This window comes from Pteropus alecto, unplaced genomic scaffold (genome assembly GCF_000325575.1).
Source record: "Pteropus alecto unplaced genomic scaffold, ASM32557v1 scaffold313, whole genome shotgun sequence".
In the NCBI taxonomy this organism is placed as follows: domain Eukaryota; kingdom Metazoa; phylum Chordata; class Mammalia; order Chiroptera; family Pteropodidae; genus Pteropus; species Pteropus alecto.
In genome coordinates, this window is record NW_006434832.1 from 2,250,673 (window position 1) to 2,259,405 (window position 8,733).

The following is an 8,733-nucleotide window of genomic DNA, read 5'->3' on the forward strand; positions in this document are numbered from 1 at the left end:
TACCCTTTAGGTCCAAAACTTAATCAATCCTTTAATATACAGCATCTCCATAAGAACTTTTCCAGACTATTCAGATTCACATTGCTTTCTTCCTGCTTAAACTGTACAATGCACTTAGTCATCATCACTCAATTCAAATTATCTGAATGTGCAGCAATTGTCAATTTGTAAATTCTATTTCCAAGACAGGCAGTGTTCTTTAGCACCCTTATTTTGCATGCTCACTAAATGTATATAGAGCTTGTTCACAAAGTGTACTGGGCTAGAGTAGTCAAAACGGACTTGGTGAGGTAAGCCTTCGAGTGTTAAGATTTTGCCCAGCAGAGAAAGATGAGGAAACTCTAAATGAGAAACTGACACAATCAAAATAACGGGAAAGGATTTGGGCGATGAGCCACAGAACAATTTCAATGAACCAAGTGGTACACATACAGCTTCTCAAAAAGAGAGGGAAGAAAGCAGTTATGTAGTGATTTGTGATAAAGTACTAAATGCTGCATTAGGAGATACACTAGAAATTACTTCTTTTACATGGAAACAAATATATGTCATGAAATACAATACAGAGTGGGAAGCATAATTTTTGTTATAAAACAAAGAAATAATGTGGACCTCATCAATCCAGTCCCTAACATTTTTCTATGTTAACAGGGCTTCTTAACTGAAAAAGTTTTATAACTACTAAAGGAATCGTAGCTCTGACTGGAGAATACGTTGTTATGAATGCCGTTCACTAACATTAACTGACCTTTTACTATGTCAGTCACTGTGCTGTTTTACACATGTTCTCATTTAATCTTTACAATAACATTGTAAGGCAAGTACTCTTATTCTCATTTTATAGATGAGAAAACTTGATGCTCAGTAGTAATGTGCCCAAGATCACACAACTCGTAAGTTGCAGAGGCAGGATTCCAATTCAAATCCCTAATTCTAAATCTAAAGTCCATGCTTTTTCAACCACTATACTAAGTTTAAGGCTAGGTTTAAATTGGAAGAGCCTTAACTGCTAGACACAATTTTAGTCTTCAGAGGAAAGTGTGAGGGAATATCAACTGATTATCTCCAATAAACATTTTATTAAAATGTCTACATTAAAAGCACCACACTGATGATGAAAAGGATCAGTAAAAACAGACACTACTGTGTGATCAAGGAATCCCAGGGGACCATATTAGGGGAAAATCACACAGGCTGAGTGGGTGGGGTCATAGAAAGCTTCCTAGAGGGAACAAAATCTAAGTTGAAATCTAAAGAATAAGCAGAATTCAGCATCACCCATACTGCTACTTCGAGCATCCCGTATCCAAAACCCATTCCCTGCCCCCAAAACCAAATCCAAAACCAATTCCTGCTCTTCAACATTCTGAACTATATGTAAGTGAATTCTGATCCTAATCAGATATATTATCTATCATAGATCTCATTTAAACATATACTAATGCCAAACACAATAACAGACTACAGTTCACATTCTAATGTAGAAACGCTAAGAATTATAACCTTCATTAATGCCAAAGAAGATAGAAATTAGGTGTGAAGGTAAACCCAGATGATAAAGCACTACGTTTTCCCTGAAAGGGTCAATGAAGGTTTCCAGAAAGAGATGACACATTCTGGCTGAATTTTCAAGGCTGACCAGGGAAGGTTCAAGATAGGCAGAATGATTGGCACATTTATTCCATCCTTAATGTCACTGCCTTTGTTCAGAACCTCATTATGTACTGCAGTAATCCAGGGAACTGCTTTCTTCCTGTCTCAGCAAGCCTTCAATCTAGCCTCCACTACCAAAGTGATTAGGAAAAAAGGAGGGAGAGAGGGAATGAGGGAGGGAACATAAATATGCCATTGTTGTGTTCCTGCTTAAAATCCTTCAACAACACTAGGGTAAGGATGAATCCAAAGTCCCCACACAGAATATATTATATACCCTCTTTTTCACACTCAGCCTCATCTCCAACTTGGTTCCACTCCAGCCACCTGAATCATATTTACAGTTCCAGGCTCTTCTGTGTCCTTGCACCTTTGCTCATGCTACTCTCTCTTTTAAGATTCAGCTCCAAGATCACATGCTCTTTCTAGCATTGCCCCATTCATTCCAGGTTGAGTTAGGGGTCCCTCTCCCTAAGGTCTTACCTATACTCCCATGACACCATGGGCAACAGCTCATAATGTAAAATAAATTTCCAACTGTCTTTCCCCTTCTTCCCTAGACTATATACTTTTATGTTTATTTTTCAATCAGAGTTCACAGTCAATATTATTTTATATTAATTTCGGGAGTACGGCATAGTGGTTACACATTTATATAATTTACAGAGTGATCCCCAATTAGTCTAGTATCCACCTGGCACTACACATAGTTATTACAATATTATTGACTATATTCTTTAAACTGTACTTCATATCCCCATAACTATTTTATAACTACCAATTTGTACTTCTTAATCTCTTTACTTTTTTCACCCAGCTCCCCCCAATCCTCCAGCTATATACTTATTTATAAAGGGATTATGCTTTACCTTTATCCCACACATGTAGCCCGGGCCTGGTAGACAGGGAAACAACATATGTTAGTTAACCTGAATATTCTGTGTCAAATGTATGAGATGGAGACCCATTTCGAAGCTAATGGGGATGTCTGATCATAAAGTGATAATGACCTAATAAGAAGCAGGCATCGACTGAACGAACCCAGGACAGACTTCATCTACAGACCTCAAGTTACAGTCATTTATATCGCCAAGCACCTGCACTCAGACTGCCAAACTTTTTAACTGTACTTTTAAAACTATTAGATGTGATGACATAAGCCTTTTGAAAGCAATAACTATCAAAATTCTAAATACAATTACCCAAATTTTTACCCAGTAACTGGATTTCTAGGAACCTATCCAACAAAATATTCTCATAGATACATAAAGATGTATGCACAATTCTTTCACTGAGGAACTGTAATACACACATACAACCTTTAAATTAAAAACAAAAGACACACTAGAATATTACAGTTATTTAAAAAAACTGTATACAATGATGTGAAAAATCTCTGGTATACAAAGCTAAGTGGAAAAAAAAGATTAAGCTACATTAAGTACGATCCCATTTGTGTTTTAAAATAAACGGAAAAACATTTTGAAGGATGACTACATATCAAAATATTAATTGGTGTTTATCCTATTTCTATTCTATCACTGAATTCCTACCAGTCTAGTTCACAAAAAGATGAGGAAAAATGAACTTTTATCTCATTTCCTTCTAACAAATTCTAATAATATAAGTGTTTGAACAATCCTAAAATTGAAAACTTCTTGAAGGGTCCAAGAAATTCAAAAGCAAACAGGTTATGTTATCCCTTGACCAAATTCCAGGGATCTCACTGAAACCTACATCCCTTTAAAGTATTGAATTAATGATAAATGAAAACTAATTTTTCCAATGCCGGAGCAATTTTAAAAATTAATACTAACATCCTCTTTTCATTCCCTTGATAGGCTAAAGGGAAATTTAGGAGGTGAACAGTAAACCAATAACTGCAAAAAAAAAGCTGCCCAATTTTTTTTTTTTTTGATATATGCTTAAGGTCTTCAAAATCCTCAGTTCTCCATGGTAATGAACAGTTTAATAAAACTTTCCTGGCAGTTCAACTTATCAAACTAGTATTTCTACAAAGCCTCTGTACTAGCAAACATCAGAGATTAAACTAATTAGCTTTCACCTCTATCCCTTCACACCCTCCAGTGGAGGTGCTAATAAGCAGTCACAAAGACCAAAAAGCAAGTAGCAAGAGAGCAAGCCTGGATATCAGCTCTTAGCAATTTTTGGTTTAACGGTCTAACAACAAAATTGCTGTTCATCTTTTTTATTCCCAACACTTCCCCTCCAACTGAGATTAACCAAGTCTGACCTTAAACTGCTCCTTCTGAAAAAAAAAAAAAAGAGATTAAAAGGTGAAGGACTCCGTTAAGTTTGATGCCACTCAAGCAACTTTTTCCAAACAAGTGAAGAATCTGCTGTATTAAAATTCAAAGTGAGATCTTAGATCTTATTTGGGATTCCTGGTTCAAGTAACAAGAACCAGAGTTTTTGATAACATTTAGATAAAACTGCACTGAATTTACCTCCACCTTACATTTCCTGATTCTCAAAAGCTTGGGAAGAAAATGTAATTCTAAAAAAATTAGAACTAGGGGGAAAAAAGACATGTGAACAACAAAAAGACAGTCAACAACAAAATATATGGCTAAATAATTCTCAGTTAAGTAATTCCCTATTAACTTAGGGCATTCAAATGTCAAACTTTATGGAACTAGTTTAAAATCTTGAAAAAGCAAAGCTTGCAGAAAGTAACATCAAGCAGCTATTATTTGCCAGACACCACTACCCTACCGAGAAACAAGAATTCAAAAGGTCTCCGCCTCTGAGGGCCTCTTGGCATAAAAGTTTAAAACCTTCATATATAAACTTTAAGTTTTTCTTTCAGACAACCCAAGTTCATTTTTCATTCCTAAATATGAATTGTCCTTTCTACTTTGAAGTCAGTTTCCATATACTGTGTTTTAGCTTTACCTTTCCTCTACCAAAGGTTAAAAAAAAGCTTAACACATGTTAAAATAAATAAATAACAACAACAACAAAAAGACAAAAAAAATTTTTCAGATCTTTTCTGAAATTCAGGCTTTTTGGTTAATCATACCTGTTGGCTTATTTTCTCCTATACATTTTACTCTACATCCTCAAAGGTAGGCACATGTCATGATGCAGAAACAAATTTTAACTAAACTAGTAACTGTGACGCTCCCCACAATCTGCAAGTGACACCCAAGGATACCTCCTACCTCTACTTGTGGCCTTCAAATGTTGTTGACCTATATAGTACAGTGAGATATTTGTCTTTTCTAATTTATATATTGTCTTTCCTAACCATCATTGTGGCTCACTGATTTGATCTCACATTTCAGAGAATGGGAAGTACTGATGAGTCTTACTTTGTGTTATGAATCATTACATTCTGAAAGGAATATTTCTGCAAAACTTAGTATGCCCAGAGACTAATATGCACTTTACCAGGACACAAGCTGTAATATAAACATACATCTTCAGAAGCAACATGAAGACTCAAAATCCAGTCTTAATATAGATTTCCAAGAAATAAAAGTCCTATTTTAGGTAAAGGACATGGTCCAAATACTTTCTGCACTGACACAGTAGGCAAGCCAGGTGTTTCGGACATCCTATTTGTGACACCTGCACTGTACTTTGTAAAGTGATCAAGTAAAAGGGCACTAGTGTAAAATATGCTTGCTAAGACATATAACAGTCTAACCAATCAAGGCAGAAACTTACTTAAAATAGAGAAAAAGGGCAAAGAAAAAATGCTTTAATATGCAAATAAACCATGCAATGAGATTTGCTCTGGGGCAATCAACAGAAGACCACATACTTAATCTGCACTATTCCTACTCCTTTCTAAACTCAAGAGAATGGAGAGATCCTTTGGGAAAAAAGAAATCAATCAATTTAAAAAATATCTCTCCAGTAAGGAAATCACTTAAATTTGTGTCTTAATGGCCTCACCAAGAAGAAAATAATCCTTACTAAGCCCCACAAAGGAAGCTAACTAAATATAAGAGGAATAAGCATTACTCTTTAAATGCAGGATTTTCAATGACTATTGTTTAGAAAATATAACATAAATTTGTATGTTTTTTTGCAACACTGAAAAATCGCTTGTCTAGTATAACTAAGCTTTACTCACAAAAGTTTCTAACTAGAAGCACTCAAATACTAAAATGCCTTTCAAACCAGTACCACCAACCACAATGGCCCTCCCTATGTTTTTACAGGTTACATGAGTCAGGTTATAGCAAACAGAACAACTCCAAAACTTTTTGTTTTCACTTTAAAATACAATTAAAATCTGTGGTCAACTCAATAAAATCCAGAGGATGCAGGTTACACTATAGCATACTAGAGATGGAAGAGTATTGGCCCTGTTTGAAGAAGAAAAAAATGGAGTAGTTATTTTCCTTTCTTCTCACCTCGATGAAAGTTCGAAAGTGAACTATGGCTTACTCATTTTCTAGCTTCCAGAATTTTCCTCAACAGGATAAGTCACCTAACAATCAAAGAATGCTCTGCAGGTTTAGCCATAGAAGTAACATGTGTAGGCAAGAAGAAAGAAAAATCAGACAAAAATTTAACATCTCACTTTGGTAAAGCACAAAAGTCAAATACTAATGTTCTGAACAAGGCTTTCAGGAGAGATGCAGGAACACTTCTAAATACTTCAATAGATTCACATAGGTGAAAGGATCAAAAACCCCACCCATCTCAACACTCCATTAATATTTAATTGATCACTTTTAACTGTCTACAGACACAAACCAAAAACACTTATTTTATATATACTTCAATAAGATAGTCATCAGAAACCAGTCATCTTCACCATAATACACGTTAAAATTTTTTGTCACATCTAATGTTTCTAAAGAGTGCACACTTGAAAAATAAAAATTTAACCACCTCTAATCATGAGATCACTAACAAATACATTAAATATGCTAAAGGTCAAAGTAACTACACACTTTATTGGAGAAACCTAGTGGAAATCAAAATCAGAATTCCAAGACCAAAGAAATATAAATCAGTTATCCCACATTTATCTTTTTTAAGCTCTCAAAGGATGAGCATTTTTACCTTGCCTTATTTTTAGAATTACACATCACACTGCACATTATCACATGACATGATGTAACTGTTAGCAAAGAAAATGGCCCAAACCATTGAAAATATACTAAGACGAGAATCAATGCATCCTTAAGAATCACTGCATTTCATATCTACTTTTAAAAAAAGTTTAACACAATATTTTTTCATTCTAAAAGTGGCTATAAACCTATGTAGAAGCAAGAGAAAAATATACTTGGTATTTTATAAAATAAGAACTTACATAATTATTAAGAAAACTGATATAAAGAAACAGATAATTGAATATTCTTCTAAACCTACAGGATTAAAAGCAAAAATTCTCCTGATCAAAAGCACAATAGAAATGTAATGAAATACTTTAGGTAAAACACGTTACTCAAAAGTATTCACTGTTGTTAGAAAAAAAGAAAAATAGTTTTAACTGACAAGCCTGCAGACAATTGAAAATTTCTAAATTGGTCAAACAGTATGTTAGGAACGGAACCAAGTATATTCTATAGAAGGGGGGAGGGGAAAACACACCCACTTAAGCCTTTGTAAATAGTGGTACTTTAAATGACCCCAAAAGTAGGGAAAATAGAAACTGTACTATTTTGAGATGTGAAAAACATATTCTGATGCATTACTTTACATATTTGAAAGTGCTTTAAAGACTTAATTCAGTAACAATCTATAACTATATCATGATTATGCAAGGCAAAGATTATGTAATTTTATCGTTTATTATAAATCTTCTCCGACTCTAAAACTAAAACAACTAAAACGTTTTGTTCTCTCCAATGGGGAAGGGGAAGGTTCTTCTGGGCTACAATTTAAAAATATAAACACACACCCCAAAACAAACAAAAAAAACACAATGATTGCTTGCCACGTGACAAAGGAGATGGCAACACTAGGATTGTGAATGGAGGGGAGGGAGGGGAGGCAGGAAGACTAGAGATTTCTCGGAACTTTGGGGACCTCGAGATTCGGGTCTCCCGATCCTTAAGGTACCAAACTCTAGCCCTATGAGTTACATTGTTAATACTCTCAAGTATAGTTTTATTAATAGGTTACGAAAAACGCACCAATGACCTCTAGAATAAAGGGGGGGAAAAACGAAGCAGGAAAGAGCAATTTAAAGTGGCGCCATCATGTCACCCCTTCTCCCCTAAGGCAATCCAATAAGCAATAGTTAAGTAACGTGTTTCTCAAAAAAAAAAAAAAAATACACACAAAACAACACTGAGATCCCGAAAATGGAAAACAAAAGGATTTTTAAGTAAAACATGAGAGTAGGATTGTTTATTGTATGGAAAACAACCGAACTATCAAAAGACCGTCAGCCGGAAAACAGGCCCCCCAAACTCACTTAAAAGCAAATAAATGCCTCTTCCTCTTTAGTTAAAAAAAAAAAAAAAAACACGTCCGCCAGAGAGAGACTAGATCTGAAAACCTAAGTGACCTCAATTTACAGGCAACGAAAATAATAAATGAAACAAATAACCATCTCACTAAAAACAATCAGAGTTGTGTTGTGATACACATCGTGAACCGCGCAAGATGTGTTTTGAGCACAGAAAGGCCTTTTGCAGTCAAGAGAAGTTCAAAGCAAGAGGCAGAGTTTGTTTTGGGATTTTTTAACAGGAATAAATCGTGTTCTTAAGGCCTTATTTTTTTAAATAGAACGCCAAAGGCAAAGCTGGCGAACGAGGCGGCAGCTGGTGGGGAAGGGCCCCCGCACACCCCCGCCCTTGGGGCGACTCCCAGCCCCGGACCCACAGCGGGGAAACCCGGAGAGGCCATTTAAAGTTCCGGGGATTTTTCCTGCCCTGCCCTGCCTTTCTAGTTACAACTAACAAAGACAGGGAGAAATGGGAGCCACAGGGAGAGCGGGGAGAAGGAGAAAGGGCAGCGGGAGGAGGTGGAGGAGAGGAGCAGCAGCACCTACCACGTGATGGAGGAGCGTAGCCCGGGCGGATTCAGCCCCACAAAATGGGCGCAGTTTGCAAACAGCCCCCGGCCTGGGCGCCCAGGGCCGGC

At 36.1% G+C, this 8,733-nt stretch overlaps 1 protein-coding gene across 5 annotated transcripts in view; it reads right to left on the reverse strand.

Moving 5' to 3' along the window:
• KANSL1 (KAT8 regulatory NSL complex subunit 1) overlaps positions 1 to 8,733 on the reverse strand; it is a 160,957-nt gene that overhangs the window by 128,764 nt on the left and 23,460 nt on the right. The window contains exon 1 of one of the 5 annotated variants that reach the window (XM_006910171.3): positions 8,642 to 8,733. The exons of the other annotated variants lie outside the window; for them this stretch is intronic. The gene's annotated coding sequence lies outside the window, so the exon portion shown is untranslated. The remainder of the gene's footprint in view (positions 1 to 8,641) is intronic. 5 annotated transcript variants of the gene reach the window in all.